The 18,069-nt window shown below is 56.4% G+C and overlaps 1 protein-coding gene across 7 annotated transcripts in view; it reads right to left on the bottom strand.

Annotated features, from left to right (window-relative positions):
- Positions 1-15,508, bottom strand: part of PIK3CD (phosphatidylinositol-4,5-bisphosphate 3-kinase catalytic subunit delta) — a 64,540-nt gene extending 49,032 nt beyond the window's left edge. For 4 of the 7 annotated variants that reach the window (XM_004768606.3, XM_004768607.3, XM_045063699.1 and 1 more), the window contains exon 1: positions 2,011-2,109. The gene's annotated coding sequence lies outside the window, so the exon portion shown is untranslated. Of the gene's footprint in view, positions 1-2,010; positions 2,110-15,489 lie in introns of those variants that run through there. The other 3 variants (XM_045063698.1, XM_013064594.2, XM_013064593.2) reach the window with 3 other exon arrangements.
- Between the last annotated feature and the right edge of the window lie 2,561 nt (positions 15,509-18,069).

Raw genomic sequence — 18,069 nt, 5'->3', positions numbered from 1 at the left:
CGGCTGGGTTTCAACAGCCCTGCCCCTGCCCCCGCCCCACCCCCACCCCAGGGTCCTCCGCTACCTGGAGGAGTTTGTAAAAGCAGCAAGAACCACGGGTGGATAGAATCCCCAAGTCAAGAAATCAAACCACAGCAGGGCGTGGAGACGCTAAAGGGGTAGCAAATACCTCCTCTAGAGAGCGGAAGAGAAAGTTCTATTCCCATCTCTGTGTACTTGGTGACGGCCTCCTCCATCAGAGGATTCTTCATGTCCACTTAATCGCAGCAGGCAAACCTGGTGGTTAACAGCAGGGGCCCGCTTTGACAGGGATTAACAAGGTGGGTCCCTTAAAGGCTGCATCTCTGAAAGGGTCCCTGTCCCTACACCAAGACAACTGTCAGGAAATGTTCTTAATCTGCAAGCCGCAGCACAGACAGAGGTTGGAATGGTCCTGGGGTCCTACATCAGCTACTGGCAAACTGCGCCGGTTGGCAAGTTAACTTTTCTGGGCCTTCGTTTCCCTCCCCTGGAAAATGGAGAGGACATCATTCAGTCCTATGACTGCTTCACTGCAAACGTGTATGTAAAAAGGATCGACTCTTTGGGAGCGGGGTAGAAAGGGTCCCAAAGGTACCATTCACTGCACCAGAACACCAAGGCACTGCCAGGCGCCCCGGTACCGTCCTCTCCCCTGGAAATGAGCAGTGGCATGGAACCTCCGTTTCAAGGCCCCTTTGGAGCGGCAAACTTTCCCCTCGAAGACCCTGAAAGAGGACCTTTCCCCCCCCACCCCCCCCCCACACCGACGGCACACCTGCTCCGCAACCCGCGCGACTGTGCGGCACATCCCTGCCGTGGCGCGCAACCCGGCTTCGTGCAGGAGCCGGGGTACGGCCGTCCCACTGGATAGTCTGTAGGGATTCGAGACCTTCGCTCTCTCCTTCCAGGGGGTCTTAACCAAGTAACAGCTTACTCGTACATTCGAGGGCTCCCCAGCGCTCCATCTGCAAACTGGGCAGATCCGAAGGGTGCCGCGAGACCACCTGGTCTGTGGACCGCGGGCCTGGGCCGCCCCGGGCGCGCGACCCGAGGCCCGGAAATTCCCCTCTACCCTCGTCCCCTCCGGGAGCGCGTTTTGCGGGGCCTCCCATCTCTTTGCTGGGTCTCTGGACCCCCATCTCCCCACCCCGGCAGACACCGCCCGCTAGGTGCTCCCGCATCCTGGTCCCTGCCAAAGGTCTCCCCGGTCCTCGTCTCTTGGATTTCAAGGAAGGTGCAGAGAAGGAAGCCTAAATAAAAACAGGAAACCCGATTTAAAAAAAGAAGCCTCATCCTGGCTGAATTACGGGTAAGAGTATTAAAAAAGAGAGGGGGAAAAGTCCGGAAATGCAAAGCTGGAGGCGGTTTTGCCGCCGTAACCCGGGCTCAGCCGCAGATCCGGGGGCTGGTCTCCGTCGGCGGCTGCAGTAAACACGCGGCAAGCGGCGCCCTTGCCAGAGGCCGGGGGCCCCCAGGCGCGCCGGGCGGGGCAGGAGCGGGGCGCCGGGCCGGCTGGACTCCGGCTGCTCCCGAGCCCGGTCGTAGCTCGCCGACGCCGGGGAGGGCGCGCGCCCCTCTCCCCGCGCCGGGGCAGGAGCACCGGGCGGCACCGCTGGTGGGAGCGCGGCCAGAGCGCCTCCGCCGCCGGCTGCCAGCGCTCGGGGCAGGGCGCACGCGGCCGAGCGCTGCCGGGCTCCATGCCCCGCGGCTGGCAGCGCAGCCGGGCCGCCGCCGCCGCCGCGCCCGAAACCTCCCCGTCGGGCCCCGCAGGGCGCACTGTAGCGGCGCAGGGGAGCCGTGCGCGTCCAGGTCCCGGCGGCCACCCCGGGGGGACGCCCCTTGCCGGGCTCTCTCCAGACGCGGGAGGTGCACCCCGCCAGGGCGCACCGCTTGTGGGCACCGGGAGAGGCCGGTCCCCGAGGTCCCCGAAGCTCCGGATCCCCGTGCTCTCCCCCACCTCCCCAGACGCAGCCAGAGGCGAGCGCTTACCGGTCCGGCGCGGCTGGCAGGGGCTGCGCGGCTCGGCCCCGCGGCCGCTGGGAGCACCGGCTCTGGGCGCGAGTGAGCCTCGAGGGCGGGAGGCGGGGCGCGCTGGGGGCGCCCCGCCTGCTGACAGCCCGCACACTCCACTTCCCACTTTGTTTCCTTTTCACTTGCAAAAGGAAAACAACAGGTCCTCCGGCCGCCGTCTGCTCCACCGCACCCCCGGATCCCGGATCCTCGCCGCGTCGGCGGCTGGAGGGGCACCGTCCCAGGTGTCTCTAGAACCTGCTGCTTGCCCTTCTTCAAAACAAGTTTTCTTTTTATACAAAGGAAAACAACCAAATAAAGGTCCTAAAGCCCATAAACCCCCCACGCCTTCCACATTCACACACCAGGAATTTCCACAGCGGTCAGAGAAAGGGGGGAGAGCGGCAGAGGGAGGCGGTGGCTGCAGCCCTGGGCCCCGGGGGGCGCCCCCAGCGCCAACAGCCCCCAGCGTCCAGGTAGCTGGGCGCGACCCAGGGCACGCAAGGCCCACGGAGACCGAGCGGAGCGCAAAGTCCCATGGGCTCAGCCCTGGAGGGAAGCCGTGGCCTCCAGGCTTGGGGAGTCAGGAGCAGGGAAGGGGGCCTGGGAGTAACCGGGTTACAGCAGTGGCTTCAAATCCTTCTGGGGTGTGATGGTGGGAGAGTCAGCCACTTGCTTAGACAATGACTTAATGGACCCTCCCCAATAGATCTGGGAGGTAAAGCACTTGTGCGGTCCCCTTGGAGATAGGAGGAACCGGAAACTTGGAAGAGGCTCTTTCTACCCAAAGAATGCCCTGGCCTCCGAGGACCAGCGCGGGCCCAGCCCTGGCTGCAGCAAAGGGACCAGCAGAGACTTCCGTGTCCAGCCAGGAAAGGGGAGAGCTTTGAGGCAAGACCCGATAGTTACTAAATGCTTCCGCTGTTCTAAGATCTAGGCTGCAGACTCTGAATTCTCAGACAGAACCAGTGGAGGAGTCAGGAGGGACCATGTTGTCCCTTTAGACAAGAATGCTGGGTCTGTCCCCAGGAGTATACCCTAACATCCTTCCCAACAGAACACCCCAGGCTCACAGCCTCACTCATACCCCAGGCCCAGCTCACTGGCCCTTGGCAGAGGCCTCTAGCCTGCTCCAGGGAGGTCCCGCCAAGAGCCAGAAGAGAAATGGGCACATCAGAGAGAAAATCGGATGGCAGGGTAAGCGCAGCCCCGAGGTTTCCGAACACCTGTCCCGGCCCTGCTTTTGCTAGTTTGCAATTTAAACAATTTCCTCCCTTGGCTTTCAGAGTTTGGTGTAAGAAGTCAGAGGATGAGGAATGCTTTTTGCCTCATTCAAAAGAACTCTTCATTGAATATTTGCTGACAGCCATTCACGTCGTGCTTTGTAACATGCAAAACAGAGACCCAAGGCGTGCCAAACGCTCAGATATGCTCCATGCATTTGTATCTCTGATCCCTGCAACAGTCTCCCAAGGGAGATGTTAGCCCCATTTTACAGATTAGAAAAACTAGGCTCAGGAAGATGTAATCATTTGGGGGCCAACACAGTCAGGGTCTAAATGCTCCTCTGACCATGTCACCCTGTCCCTGACCATGTCTAGGCCCCAGTCCTAGGAGTTTCACTCCCCTGAAAACCCAGCACATTTCCTTTTTGAGACGCACCGTAGGACCTCTCCCCATCTGCCGCCTGGTGCCAGAAGAGCTGAGACTGATGGAAACGCAGGACACAGCCATCACTGTCCCTGGTCTCTCAAGTTCCCGATAGACTTGCCTTCTGCCTTTCTCTCTATGGTTTCTGATCTCTCTTTCTCACTTTATTTTTAACTGTCGTCATGTGTGTTTGGAGGAAGCTACTTCAAGTTCCCTTTGAATCATAAACAAAACAGACTAGCCATGGCCGAGCATGAGAGCAGTTTTAAAGAGAAGGAGTGTCCTAGCTGCACGGAAGTCAATGTCTTATGACCCCCATGATCTGAAGGGATAATTCTTCTGCCCCATTTTATGAAAGGGAAAAAGAGGTCTCGGTTACTAAAGGGGCTGCCGGTCAGTGGAGAGCAGGCTCGGGTTGGCACCCTGCAGCCCCAAGGAGAACACACAGCCCCCCGGACCTGTTTCCTTCCGCCCCCGTCTCCTGCAGAACTTCCCCCTCTAAAAGCCATCCAGCATCTGCAGCTTCTCGCGGATGCAGTAAGCATCTTTGTTCGACCTCGAGCAGCTTCACAAATGACACCCACACATGCCCACAAGCCGGGGTTATCTCAGGGCAACCAGAGCCAAGCTCAGAAGGCCAGTGCAGGGGGGCTAGCATGAGAGCCCACTTCCTCAGCCCCTCCATGAAGGACTCTGGGCACCTGCCCGTGTGCCCCGTTCCAGCAGGAAGCCCACTTTGCCAGGGGTCCTTTCCTCCCAAGCAACCATTATCCAGCTCAAACCCTTGTGTTTTTGCCTTGGCCAAAAATGTGGTGAAGCTTCAGGATTAAGAGAAGCTCCCCAGGAGCCAGACTCCTCAGCACTGCCCAAGGTAGAGCTGTGTGACTTCTGGCGAGTCGCTTCATTTTTCTGAGCCTCCATTTCTCATCTGAGAAAACAGGGATGCTCATGATGGCTTCCAGCATTTAGAATTGTTCTCAGAGGGGCTCCTGGGTGGTTCAGTTGGGTTAAGTGGCTGCCTTTGGCTCAGGTCATGATCTTGGGGTCCTGGGATCTGGATGAGCCCAGACCGGGTCGGGCTCCCTGGTGAGCGGGGAGTTTGCTTCTCCCTCTCCCTGTTTTCTGTCTCTCTCATTCTCAGATAAATAAAATATTTTTAAAATTGTCCTTAGGGACACCTGGGTGGCTCAGTGGGTTAAGCCTCTGCCTTCGACTCAGGTCATGATCTCAGAGTCCTGGGATCAAGTCCCACATCGGGTTCCGCTCTCCACAGAGAGCCTGCTTCCTCCTCTCTCTCTCTGCCTGCCTCTCTGACTACTTGTGATCTCTCTGTCAAATAAATAAATAAAAATCTTTTATAAATAAATAAATAAATAAATAAATAAGATTGTCCTTAGAATTTCCTGAGGTAATACATGGACACCGTGTCTAACGGTACAGACGGACAGAGCGAACCCCTAGAAAAGGTTGGTTCTTTTTTTTTCTTTTTTAAAGATTTTATTTATTTATCAGAGAGAGAGAGGGGGAGAGAGCGAGCACAGGCAGACAGAATGTCAGGCAGAGGCAAAGGGAGAAGCAGGCTCCCTGCCGAGCAAGGAGCCCGATGCAGGACTCGATCCCATGCGGGACTCAATCCCAGGACACTGGGATCCTGACCTGAGCCGAAGGCAGCTGCTTAACCAACTGAGCCACCCAGGCGTCCCAAAAAAGGTTAGTTCTTGAGCTAGCCTGGAATAGGGGCTCTGTGCTCCACGGGACTGGACGTTTCTGCTCCAAACAGCATTTCCCCCCAGCGGCAACAGCTGCTGCGGGGGGGCATCTGAACACATTTGTGGACTGGAAACCCGTTCAGTGTGTCAAGTTTATGAGAGTGGAATAGAATAGAAATGGTCAGATTGTACCACACTTCAGGAGGGGGAATACCACTTTCTGTGGCTTTTGCCCCATTTATAGGTACACATGAGTGTGCATTAAGTCAAGACGTAAAAAGCATTTCTTCCTGCAGGGCCCCGGTCTGCGCAACAAGACAGTTGCCTCCTGGGGCAACGTCGTGGCGGTGGTGGGCGAGGGTGTACAGACCATGCGAGAACCAGGCCAAGGTCAGAACTGATTCCTGGAAACTCTGACTTCTGAGGACACAGGCTCAGAGGAGCCCAGAGAGCTGCCCACATACAGGTGCCTAAGGAAGAGAAGACAGAGGTCCTCACAGCCCCGGTCCTCAGGCTGTGCCCTCCAGAGAAAGATTCAGAGGTGGACAGGTCATGCCCCTGTGCTCCATCTCTGGTCACATCTGAACTGAACGGTCCGGAAAGACCCAGAGAGCTCAGAGGTGGCCTAGGTGAACCAGGGTTCACCTTATGGGCAACCCTTATGGGGCCAGGGTTGAATTGCTGGAGATGGAATTTCTGGGTTCACGTAAATGGGGGGTTCCAAACAGAAGCTGAATTGCCTGTTGTGTAAAAACACAAGCACTCCTAACCCAGAACCCCTGGGTTCCAATCCCAGCCCAAACCCCTACCGCTGTGCAACCCTGGGGGGATCCCTCCGGCCCTCCTCCCCCGGGGCTAGAGGAGGCCTTGCCCCTGGCGCCAAGTCAGCTTTCCAGAAACAGCAGTTGGCTTTTAAACATACCTTCTAATGCTCTTCCTAGTGCAGGGTGTGGGGGGCTGGGGGGAAGGGAGGTGGTGGGGAGCAGCAGGGTCTGGGGTCACGAGGCTAGATCCAAACTCGTGCCTCCATACACTGGGGGTGACCCAGGCTTTGCAACACTGACTCCTTTAGCCCAGGTGCCTGCTACAGTCGGGGCCCTGGGATACAGCACAGTCCAAGCCAAAGACAGGCCCTCCTGGGGCTTATACTCCTCGAAGAGAAACTATGAAGAATAAAAATAAGATACAGTGTCGTGGAGTAGTAAGTGCTGCAAAGACACAGGGGGTGGGGAGGAGAGGAGAGATGGATGAGGGGCAGTGCGGGTCTACAAAAATGCCTGGCCAGTCCTCAAATAGGTCAAGGTCATCAGAGACAAGAAAAATTAGAGCAACCATCACAGCCAAGAGGAGCCCAAGGAGAACGTTGCAAGTGAATGCTACGCAGTGCCCTGGCTGCGCTCCCGGACCAGGGAGAGGACAGTGGGTGAAAGCTAAGGTAATCCGGATTCAGTTAGTAAGAACGTATCGATGCTGGTTCGTCACTTGTGACAACTGTACTGTTAGCAGTTAAGAAGTTCGCAGTAGTAGAGTGTGGGGTGTGTGCGAACTCTCCATCTCTTTGCAACTTCCCTATAAATCTGAAACTGTTCTAAAATTAAACCTTTATTTAAAGAAAAAATAAGAGGGCACCTGGGTGGCTCAGTCGGTGAAGCGTCTGCTTTCGAGCTCAGGTCATGATCCAGGGTCCTGGGATTGGTGTCAGGGCTCCCTGCTCCACGGGCAGGGCAGTCTGCTTCTCCCTCTGCCTGGGTCCCTCCCCCGCCTCCCCACCCCCCTCCCCTTTACCTCCCCCCCCATTCCAGCATGCACTCTCTCTCTCTCAAATAAATAAATAAATACTCTTTTAAAAAATTAAGCAAATAACAATCGAGTGGGGAGGTGTGGGAGGAGGAGAGGGCCAAGTAATTCTTGGGCGAGAAGCAGGGTCTTCCCTTACAAGCCTGGAATACTATGGTTTGGAGTGGGGGGTATAGGGGCCGGGAGGGGCAGAAACGTAGAAGGGGGCTGCAGAAAGTAAGAAGGCGTGGTCTTATTCCGGGCCCTTGGAGTCTGACGGAGAGGGAGTGTCCTTTTGAGCCTTTTCTGGGGGCCCTGAGACCTAGCCCTGGCCCCACATCCTCCTGCCTGTCCCCTCCTCTGTAAGATGGGGCTTATTACCGCAGCTTCAGAGAACCTGTAAGGCTAACAGATCTTTCGGTGAAAGTGGTTTGGGGACAGTCACCGCCTTGCAAACAGAGAGCACAGAGGGAGGGCTGGCAGGAGCAGGGGTTCGCTCCATCCTGTGTCCCACCACACTGCCACCTGCGCCAAAAACCTCCTCTATCTAGATAAGTACCTCTCTAGATGGATCTGTATCTTTAAAGGCATCGATTCTGAGGAGCACCCCCATGCAAAACCCCAAAAACCTCAATGAGAAGGCATATGTCTGGTGACTTTTTCCCCCCAGACAGGAAAAAGAGAACAAAAGAGCATGAAAGCTGAAGAGACAGAAGAGTTAGAAGGAGAAGGAAAAGCCATTTTCTACCTGGACGGGGCTGGCTGGTGACCTGCAAAAAAGGTATGTCCCAGTCCTAAGCCCAGGAACCTTTGGAAATAGGGTCTCTGTAGATATAATTAAGTTAAGGATTTTGAGAGGAGGTCATCCTAGATTATCTGGGCAGGCCCTACAGCCAAGGGCAAGCGTCCCTATGAGAGAAAGACAAAGGGGAAAGTCGAGGCAGAGAGAGGTGAAGGCCATGTGCAGTTGGAGGCAGAGTCTGGAGCCTGTAGCCACGAACCGGGGAACTTCCGGAGCCCCCAGAAGCTGGAAGAGGCAAGGAAGGGTTCTCCCGAGAGCCCCTGGAGGGAGTGGCCCTGCTGACACCTTGATTCTGTACCTCTGGCCTCCTGCACTGTGAGAGAAGACAGTTCTGGTGTTTGGAGTTTCTTTTTATAAGTCTATTTTTATTTATTTATGTTTAGTGATCTTTCTACCCGACGTAGGGCTTGAACTCACGACCCTGGGAACAAGGGCACGCACTCTTCCAGCTGAGCCAGCCAGGTGCCCCAAATTTCTGTTTTTATTTTAAACCAAGGGTTTGTGGTGCTTCGTCATAGCATAAAAGCAACCAGTCAATGGGGGTTCATGGAAAGCGTCCAGGCTACACAGTGAGTGAAAAAAGTCGAACTCTAGTGAGCTGTCCGCATGGGCCGTTTTCATGCATGACTCTGTTTCCTCCCCTTGGAACCCTGTATGGCACCTGCTGTTCTTATCCTCATCTTGCAAACAAAGAAACTAAGGCAATGCTGCAGCTAACTCGCCAAGGTCACCCAGAGGGCAGGCGGCAGCTCCTTAGGTGGCAGGCTTCCTAGGACTCTGAAGTCAGGTGACGGGAAGGGTGGGGGTCCATTGAACCAGCAATTACGGGAAGCTGGGCCGTGAACCCAAAATGGGAAGAAAATGTGGCATCTAAACACTGTAGCGGGGTTGCCTTCTCCCTGTGTCCGGAACTCTCCAGAGGAAAGCATGGGGCATCCACTTAACGGAATAGCGCGCAGCCGTTGAAAGTGGTGATCCTGGGGCACCTGTGAGGCTCAATCGATTATGCGTCCAACTCTTGGTTTTGGCTCCTGTCATGATTTCATGGGTTGTGGGATCGAGCCCCACGTCAGGCTCCACGCTCAGCAGGGAGTCGGCTTGAAGATTCTCTCCCCCTGCTCCTCCCCAGATTCCTACGCACGCTCTCGCTCTCAAATAAACAAATTAATTTATGGGGCGCCTGGGTGGCTCAGTGGTTTAAGCCTCTGCCTTTGGCTCAGGTCATGATCTCAGGGTCCTGGGATCGAGCCCCACATCGGGCTCTCTGCTCAGCGGGGAGCCTGTTTCCCCCTCTCTCTCTGCCTGCCTCTCTGCCTACTTGTGATCTCTCTCTGTCTATCAAATAAATAAATAAAAATCTTAAAAAAAATTTTAAAAATAAACAAATTAATTTAAAATAGAGAAAAGAAAAGAAAAGAAAGTGGCGGTCTTGAAGACCCACAGCATCATGGGAAATGATGACATCATTGGGGATCACGTTCAATGCAGAATTGCCTCCCCCCGATCATCACCTTGTAAGCGTTACATACGCACACGTAGGTTGTCGGCGGTGACTGAGCAGTGAGAGCCTCTGGAGAGAAGCGTGTTTTCCTTGCCCTCTTTCCTTTCTGTTCACATTTTGCCAAATGTAATAAAACTGCCGAAAAAATGTAAAATGCATTTCCCTTCCGCAAGTCGGAGCTAATAGTCCCTCCTACTGCCTATGGACACCAGTACCGGGGATGAGCCCGTTGTTCCATTGCGCCCCGGCTCCAGTCAGACTGTGTGACCACACATCTGCCTTGTCTCTCAGGAGCAGGGATGACAAGGCTGGAGAAGGACTCCTTTGGGAACACAGGTGGCGTCCAGGAGGTCCAACGGTGGATAGCAGGACCTCAGCCAATGGGCGTTCCAACGTCCGGAGGGGTTAGATGGCGAGAACACGGTGCTCCTGGGGGACGTACCCAGCTCCTTTCTCTAGAACACTTCCCCATGCATCCACGTGCGGATACCTCCGGACTCCAGTCAGATGTGCTTGGCTTGAAGCATGCCCAGGTTGACAGCCCCAGCAGTGGCCCCCCGGGTTGGCCATCCAGTGGTTTTCTCAGGAAGGCAGAATTAGAACCAAGAGTGTCGTGATTCTGGAGGTCCCTGGAGCTTGGGTGCCACACACATAAGCTGGGGAGCCGCTGGCCACGTGCACCTCTCACAGGACTCAGGAAATCAGAGAAGCTGTCGTGCAGAGACGGAGATTGAGAGAAAACCAGCAGGTGCACAGGGGGGAGATAGGATCGCAGGTGAGAGTGACGATTTGGGGAAACTTTTCAGTTCCCTGGCCTTGCCTCTTTTTGAGGGTCTCAGCATTCTTGCCCTTGGGTTCCTCTGAAAGTCCCCGACACCCTTATGCCTTACGCCTGTATTCTGCTTAAAATCTATATCAGTTTCCTAGGACTGCAGTAACAAATGAGCCCAATCCTGATGGCTTAAAACACTGGAAATTTATTCTCTCGCAGTTCTAGAGGCCAGAAATCTGAAATGGAGCTGTTGGCCAGGTTGGTTCCTTCTGGAGGCTCTTGGAAGAATCTGTGGGCCTCTCTCTTACCTTCCGCCCTGCCTGTGATTCTTGGCATTCAATGGCTCACAAAAGCACCCTTCTGATCTCTGCCTCCAGCTTTACTGGCGTTCTCCCTGTGTGCCTGTGTCTGTCCAAATGTCCCTCTTCTTATAAAGATATCCTAATGCAGGAATTAAGACGACCTCATCTTAACTCAGATAGATTTGCAAAGACCCTATTTCCAATGAAGGTCCCATTTTGAAGTTCCACGTGAGAATGAATTTTGGGGGCATAATATTGAATCCAGTACAAACTCTCACAGGTCAGTCTCTGTTTTTTGAAACAACGAAAACACTCAGAATTAATACAGTGATCGGTATCAGATGTGCAGCACTGAAAGAAACAGCTTTTCAAGGAAAGTATTGAAACTGGGTGACCTGGGGCAGAGTGAGGGGTGATGAGGGTTCCCTGTCCACGGATGGACACCAGCAGCTCTGGAACAACTTTCAGGGGTCTCATGGGACTCAGAACATGGTAACAAAGGGCCCAGTATATTAATACATGATTTACTTCTAGCAGCCTTCAGAAGGTGCTAGGAGAGGAGCTTTTGTTCAGTTCTGCACAAGACTAGGGGCAAGCGGGGCAGGTATTTAGCAATGTGAACAGAGATTCCTTCTTTCCTGGAGCCAGTGACAAGCAAGTGTCAGAGAATCTGTTCCTACATGTCCTCAGTCCCATTCTCCGCCACACCCCGTGTCTAACACTGAGGTTAGCACACAAAACCGAAAACTCCGTGAGCTCAGCATCAGACTAGGGATATCTGGGAAGAGCCACAGGGGTGAGTAACCCTTAGTCTCTGGTCCTTTAGCCTCTCATGCCTCACAAGGCGTGAAGGCAAGCAGGGGTGGTATTCCAAGAGAAACTAGAGAAAAAGCCTTCTTTCCACCTGAGCTAGATGACGTTTACCTCTTCCCCTTTAGGCTACAAGAAGAAACCAGCTGCCATGCTTTGCGGCTGAGACCCCCTAGCTGGGGGATGGCCTTGCCTCAGTTCCCACTGGGTGAAGGGCTCAGGCCACAGACAGGGTTTCGTGGCCATGGTTATTAGTAAATCCTCGGACCCAAAATGAAACTGGCAACCAGTTAAGTCCACTTCTATGGAGACTGGATCTATAGGAAATCCTAAAACCTGGCACGTTTGGGCTTGTGATGTCTTACCCTGACGTGATTCCTAAGCCCAATTCCCAGTCCCCATATGAAGAAGGCTACCAGGGCAGCTGTGTCCCCCCCTAGAGAAAGGTCCCCCAAGAACCTCGCAAGGGCAGGTCTGAAAGATCCCGAGAGAAAGGATCTCTTCCCAGGGGTCAGAACCCGGGATGGCCCTGTTTGCCACAGAGAAGGGAACCAGTAGAGAAAACCCCATGTGGGATCTTGTTCCTTGATGTTTGTTTGTTTGTTTGTTTGTTTTTTCATTTTGTTTGTTTGTTTGTTTTTAAGATTTATTTGACAGACAGAGATCACAAGTAGGCAGAGAGGCAGGCAGAGAGAGAGAGAGAGAGAGAGAGAGGAAGAAACAGGCTCCCTGCTGAGTGGAGAGCTGGATGCGGGGCTAGATCCCAGGACCCTGGGATCATGACCTGAGCCGAGAGCAGAGGCTTTGACTCACTGAGCCACCCAAGTGCCCCTCCTTGATGCTTGATTCACCTTGCCTGGTGAGAAGACCCTGTGCTCTGAACGGTGCTTCCCTTTCCTGCTCTATAGACCAAGCTTGGAAGGTGCGGAGAGACGGATGGCGTGGTCTGTAGATGGGGGGACCCGGGGAGCCCGCTAAAAGAAGATTCCAGAGGAACAGACGGGAGTGGGTGTCCGCTGGAGATGGCGGCTCTGAGTATGGAGTCCTGGAGGCCACAGTGGAGGACACGTGGATACATGGAGAGCCTCACATTCAGCAGGAGGAGAGATGCTTGCGTGGACTGTGTGGTATGAAGATTAAGCAACAGGAGCTGGGACAGAGCTATCTGGGGAAAGTCAAAGGAATTAGGCACGTGTGCTGAGGGGTGGGGGAGGCCTAAGATAAAACAGAATGGCCCAGAGTGGACGCTGCTGGCTTTTAGGCTGCTAGGCTGTCCCTCTGGCCCCCTGCCTCACACAGAAACAACAGAAATGCCGCACATCCGTTTGACCCCTGGCCATAACAGATTCCCGCTTCCCAGGGCTTGGGACCTGGACCTAGTTCCCACTGGGTGAAGGGCTCAGGCCACATGACCTTGGCAGGTATGATACCGGTGGGGAAAGGGGGCACGGGCCAGCAGTGCTGAGAAATCGTCCGAGAGCTCTGGGTCCAGGGCTCCAAAGCCTGGCTGCATCCCTGGGTTCCGTGAGAACACCCCGTACCTTTGCTAAGAGTCCCCTTTCCCGCTTCTGCTACCAGCGCCTGATTGACTGATTTTTCCCCGTCCTTCCTTTTTTTTTTTTTTTTTTTTAAGATTTTTAACTTTTAAGGAATCTCCACACCCAATGTGGGGCTTGAACTCACAGCCCGAGATTTAAGAGTTGCACGCTCTACTGACTGATCTGGCCGGGCACCATTACCAGGGACTGATTTCTGACCCTTGGAGCTACTTAAGTGGGCAGAACAACGACCCGCGCTGTGGTCTGGGGTCAGCTGTGGCTGGAGAACGTGCTCAAGACATCTAATAATCAAGGGAGCCAACAGGGCAGCCGCCTGGGGTTCCTCCCACCCCTTCCCCCACCTCACCCTTGTGCTACACCGTGGGCCGTGCACTGCAGCTCCAGACCACCGCAGGCTCTCTGACTCTGGGCCTTTGCTCATGCTGTTCCCTTGGCCTGGAGCGCCCTTCCCAAACTCTTGCTTTTATCCTCCCCCTCCTTACTTGCCTGGCCAGCCTGCACACATAGTGCCCCCTGGCCCCCCCCCCCGTTGTCTAGCAGGGTCTTTCTTCCAGGCTAGATCTGCTCACGTGTGACAGCCTGAGTACTCAGGGCTCCCGGGAGCAGGACCCCCGCGTGGATCCAGGCTGGCGTCCGGGCCCTGAGCTCTGTCGGTGCGGGGCACGCGGAGTGCTACAAGTGAGTGTGCAGGAATGTGGGACCAATGAATGAATGAGTGATCCTAGTTGTGGCTGGGCACGCTTTGTCCGGTGGAAGGGGCCGGGGTCTGCAGTCAGGGGAGAGCCAGGACAAAGGTCCTGGTCCTGCCAGTGTGGGAGCAGCACCTTCATTTCGTCCCAGCAGAAGCCCAGAACCCAGTGACCTGGGAGCCTCAGGGAGCCCAGCCTCCCTTCTCGGAGCCCCCCCCCCCCATTTCACTGGAGATGTGGCCTCAGCCTGGATCTGTCCATCGCTAGGCCCCGCCCCCATGTCTAGGAAAAACCACCGCTTCTGAAGGAGGCTGGGAACGAGGCCCCTCTGCTCCTCCCACCAGGCAGCCCCCCCTGGCTTGCCTCCAAGCCTCCCAAACCAGCTGCATCTGTTCTGAGCTGGAGACCACAGGGGCCAGAGCTTGGCAGATGCCCCCCTGGGATCCTCTGACCCCCAGGGTTCCTTCCCAGGCAGGCCTGCGCCTTCACCTCACCATCCCCCCCAGCCTGCTCGGAGGAAAGAGCAGTGGTGCAAAATTCAGTTGGGGAGAAAAACAGGAAGTGGAGCCCGAGAGCAAAGCCTGCAGTGGCTCTCCCCAGCCTCTCCCCAGCGAATGCGGCAGCCCCTTCCACCCGCAGCCTTACAGGAAAGTGGCGAGGGGACAGCCCCAGCCCGAGCGGTCGGGGCACGGCGGGGGAGTGGAGTGCAGGCGGACAGTCCAGTTGAGCCCCTTGGGCTGTATTTTCAGGCCCAGCATTGCCTCTGTGATCTGCATTTTACATCTGCGCTCACCAGCTCACAGCAGCTCCTCAAGGTGAGTCCATCCCCCCCAGTTTCCAGATGAGCAAATAGACTCAGAGAAGTTAAGTGACTTGGCCAAGACCACACAGCCTTTCCCACGGCCGGGTCATGGCTCCTTGAGTCTTTCTCAGACTTTGATTTCTATTTGTGGCGTGTTTTTGTTCTGGGCCTGTGAGTGGGCAGGGGGTGGGGGGACGGCAGGGGGGAGCACTGTTTCTGGCTCCTTCGTCTCAGCACATCTAAGCTGGTGGTAAGAAAAGGCTTCTGAGGGCTCATCCCCTGAGACTCGGTTTCCTGCGGCATGTGAGCGGGAAGGCCCAAACGCCCTGGTCCCTTTGTCAGGGAGGGGGTGGGTGTGCCCTGGAGGGGAAGTCAGTCAGCCAACTGACCAGCATGGGGGGGTGGGCATCGACCCCGGTAAAATCAGGGACCGGTAACCTCCGCTACTCAGATCTTCAGGTGAGTCCAGAGCCCTCTTTCCGTTTTGGGCCTGGAACTCTTGGTAGCCCCAATCCTGTAGTTTCGGGCCTGAGCGGCAGCATGAGAATGAGAATCCATGAGGAGGGGAGGTGGCTCCAGGTCTGCAGACAGGGGAGGGGTGGTGCGGTGGGCGAGAACCCTCCGAAGGTCACCCCACCCAGTCCTGCACGTGGACCCGGCTCTCCCAGCTCCGGGACGTGGCGCCCAGTTCACCCAGCTCACCCAGCTCACCCATGCCTGGACAAACCACAGCGGGCCGACCGGGACTTCTGGGGACCCCCCCCCCACCGAGTTCCAGCCCAAGCCTCTCCTGGCCCTGGCTTCCACAGCTCTGAGTCCTCGAGGCGGGAGATGGCCCTTCTAGCCCTCGCTTCTCCCAGGCCTTGACCGGAGGCCTCGCCCCGAGCTTTACCCACCTCCTTCCTGACCATTGCCTCTACCTCCAGCTCCCTCTGGACATCCTCCCACGTTCCACAGAACGCTCGAGTGGACTTTCCCAGGCCCACCAAGCCTGGTCACCCCCCAGAGGAGGCACTGCTCCCCCCCCCGCCCCCCCAAGTCTCTGAGGCTGAAACCACAGTGTGTCATGCTGTGGCCTTCACTCACCGGCCACGACAGAGGTGCCTTTCCCAGAAGCCTGGGGCTGTCAGACCACAGCAGAAGTCAGGTGTGGACAGGCCAGGAGGCAAGGTCTGCCTCACCGGTCCCTCTGCTCCTCTCTGAGTAGGGGGCGGGCTCTGCCCCACCGGCTGCCTCTGAGGCCTGAAGGCTGGGAAACAAGAGAGGCTCTGGGCCTTGGGCATCGGAGGCGTCTCTGCCTCCTTCTGCCGACTTTGGGTAGCAGCTCCCCCTCAGGCCTGAGCTGCACCCCAGGGCCATGGGGATGCAGCTTTCCTTTGTAGAGAACACCCAGCCTCTGTCCCCAGCCACTCCACATTAAAGGGAGTATTAAAATGAGAAGTTTTGGCACACCTGGTGGGCTCAGTCCGTGGTGCCTGGGACTCCTGATCTCAGTCAGAGTCGTGAGTTCAAGCCCCACACTGGGTGTGGAGCCTACCTAAAATAAATTAGTTCAAAACAAAACAAAACAAAAATCTGTTACATGTAAATATGTAAATGGTCTGTTCCATGGTTAGAACAATGCTGACCCTTAGGGCTCAGTACATGTGTATTATCATCACCATCTAATTTAATCTTTTTAAAAAAGATTTTATTTATTTATTTGCTAGATCACAAATAGGCAGAGGCAGGCAGAGAGAGAGAGGGAAGCAGGCTCCCCACGGAGCAGAGAGCCCGATGTGCGCCTTGATTCTAGGACCCTGAGATCATGCCCTGAGCTGAAGGCAAAGTTTTAACCCACTGAGCCACCGGGGCGCCCCATCACCATCGAATTTAATCTTTACGACACTCCTGTGAGGTCAGGATAATGCGCCCATTTTGCAGGTGGTGCAAGTGAAGACACGTGCTCACGTTCGGGCAGTATTAAGTGGCTGAACAGGGATTTAAAGCAAAGTCTGTAGGAGGCTGGGTCTGGAGGCCGGCTTTGGATGCACGCCGACCCCCCTACCCCGCACCACCCACACACCGGCCCAGGGCTGCCCCCACCCCCGTAGGAGGACAGGACCGGGTGCAAGGCGGCACCCGACGGAGAGGCAGAGGTGGAGTCCGGGGCGGGGCCTCCCGGCCGGCCCGCCCCTGTCCTCGCCTGGGGCGCCGACCTCGCGGCGTCCTGGTTGGGCTCCAGGGAAGCACGGGCGCCACCTGGTGGCCGCGGGGCGTCCACGCCACCACTGTCCCAGCCGCGCTCAGCCGCGCTCAGCACGCGCTCCCGCCGCGCGTTCGGCTAAGCTGTGCCGGGCGGGACTCTGCCGAGCTGACGATCTGTGCCCACGGAGTCCCCTTTCCTTCTTGCCCAGCTTCCTCCGGGGCTGGGGGCGAGCGCGGAAACCCTCGCGTGCCTGCGCTTGGGCTGCTGCTGGTTTGCTGGACGGCGGCGGCAAGCTCATTTTGCTGTAAATGTGTGTTTCTGATGCTTCCTCTTCCTTCTCCGTTCCTGCACGCGAGAGGCAGATGATTCCAGAGCGGCTTTTCGGCCGGGCTTGGGGCCGGGCAGCGCAGGCCCGGCGCCCACCCCTCTCGCCAGCCCCCCACTCCTCGCGGTTCCGGGGCTTCGGGCAGCTGAGTCTCCGCTCGCCACAGGGCTTCCCTCCCAGCTCTCCAGCGCCTCCCCTGCAGCCCTGTGCGCTCCCACCCGGGGCGTCTGGCAGTCCCCTCCAACCGAATGGGACCCCAACCCAGCTGCCCGCTCATGTCCTTGACTTCCTTCCTGCCTCAGTGAACGTGGTCCCTTTGGGCCCCGTGGCCAGAGCAGAAACCCGCCTCACGGTTCACTTCTCCCTCCTCCCTGCCACGCTGCAGGTGTCGCCAAACCTCGTGCTCTGCACCACCATCAAGGGGCGGGGCTCTGAGTTTCACTCACCCATTCAGCACGTGTCAAAGGCCACCAGACACGGTCCTGTGACCCGAGGATACTGTGACAAACGTCCCTGCGTCCAGGACATTCAGGTGGGGGCCGGGGCAGATGGTTTAGAGATAAGAAACAAATACATTGATAATACCTTGCGAGGTGGGTGGTACTTCGGAGAGCAAAGCAGGGTAGGGGGTCAGCAGACCAGGTGTCCCCCTCACCCTGCTTGGGCTCCACATCCCACCCCCACCCCCACCCCACCCCGTCAGGCAGCTGCTGTCCTCACCCCACATGTTCCCTTTCTGACTCTCTGGGTTACTGACCCCAGGCAAGGATTCCCTCTCTTTTCTCATTCCCTCAGGCTCTGATACCTCCTCACCCGGCCTGGGGTCCGACACCCTCACCTGGCCACCCAGGCGAGCTGCTGGCGGGTCCTTTTCTTCCCCCTACCCCCTGCCCTGTGCCCTTTGGACTGGATTGTAAAGGAGGAAAGGGAAGGAAGGGGAGGAGGCAGAGAGCGTAGTAGTCCCTCAAATGGATATTTTGAAAATTTCAAACCCTCCTAAAAGCAGAAAGAGTAGCTCAGTGAATGCCATACACCCTAAAGAAAGGTGTCTTCCAATAACGGAGGAACGGTCTGGTGGGAAATGGTGGGGTAGGGGTAGGAGCGGGGCGATCGGGTGCCGGTGGAGGGGCCAGCCCTGGAGGGCTGTGTGGAC

Source organism: Mustela putorius, unplaced genomic scaffold (assembly GCF_011764305.1).
Source record: "Mustela putorius furo isolate JIRA1106 unplaced genomic scaffold, ASM1176430v1.1 tig00003853_pilon_pilon_pilon, whole genome shotgun sequence".
NCBI lineage: Eukaryota > Metazoa > Chordata > Mammalia > Carnivora > Mustelidae > Mustela > Mustela putorius.
Note: the sequence above shows the minus strand (reverse complement) of the source record. Positions and strands in the feature narration are given on the sequence as shown.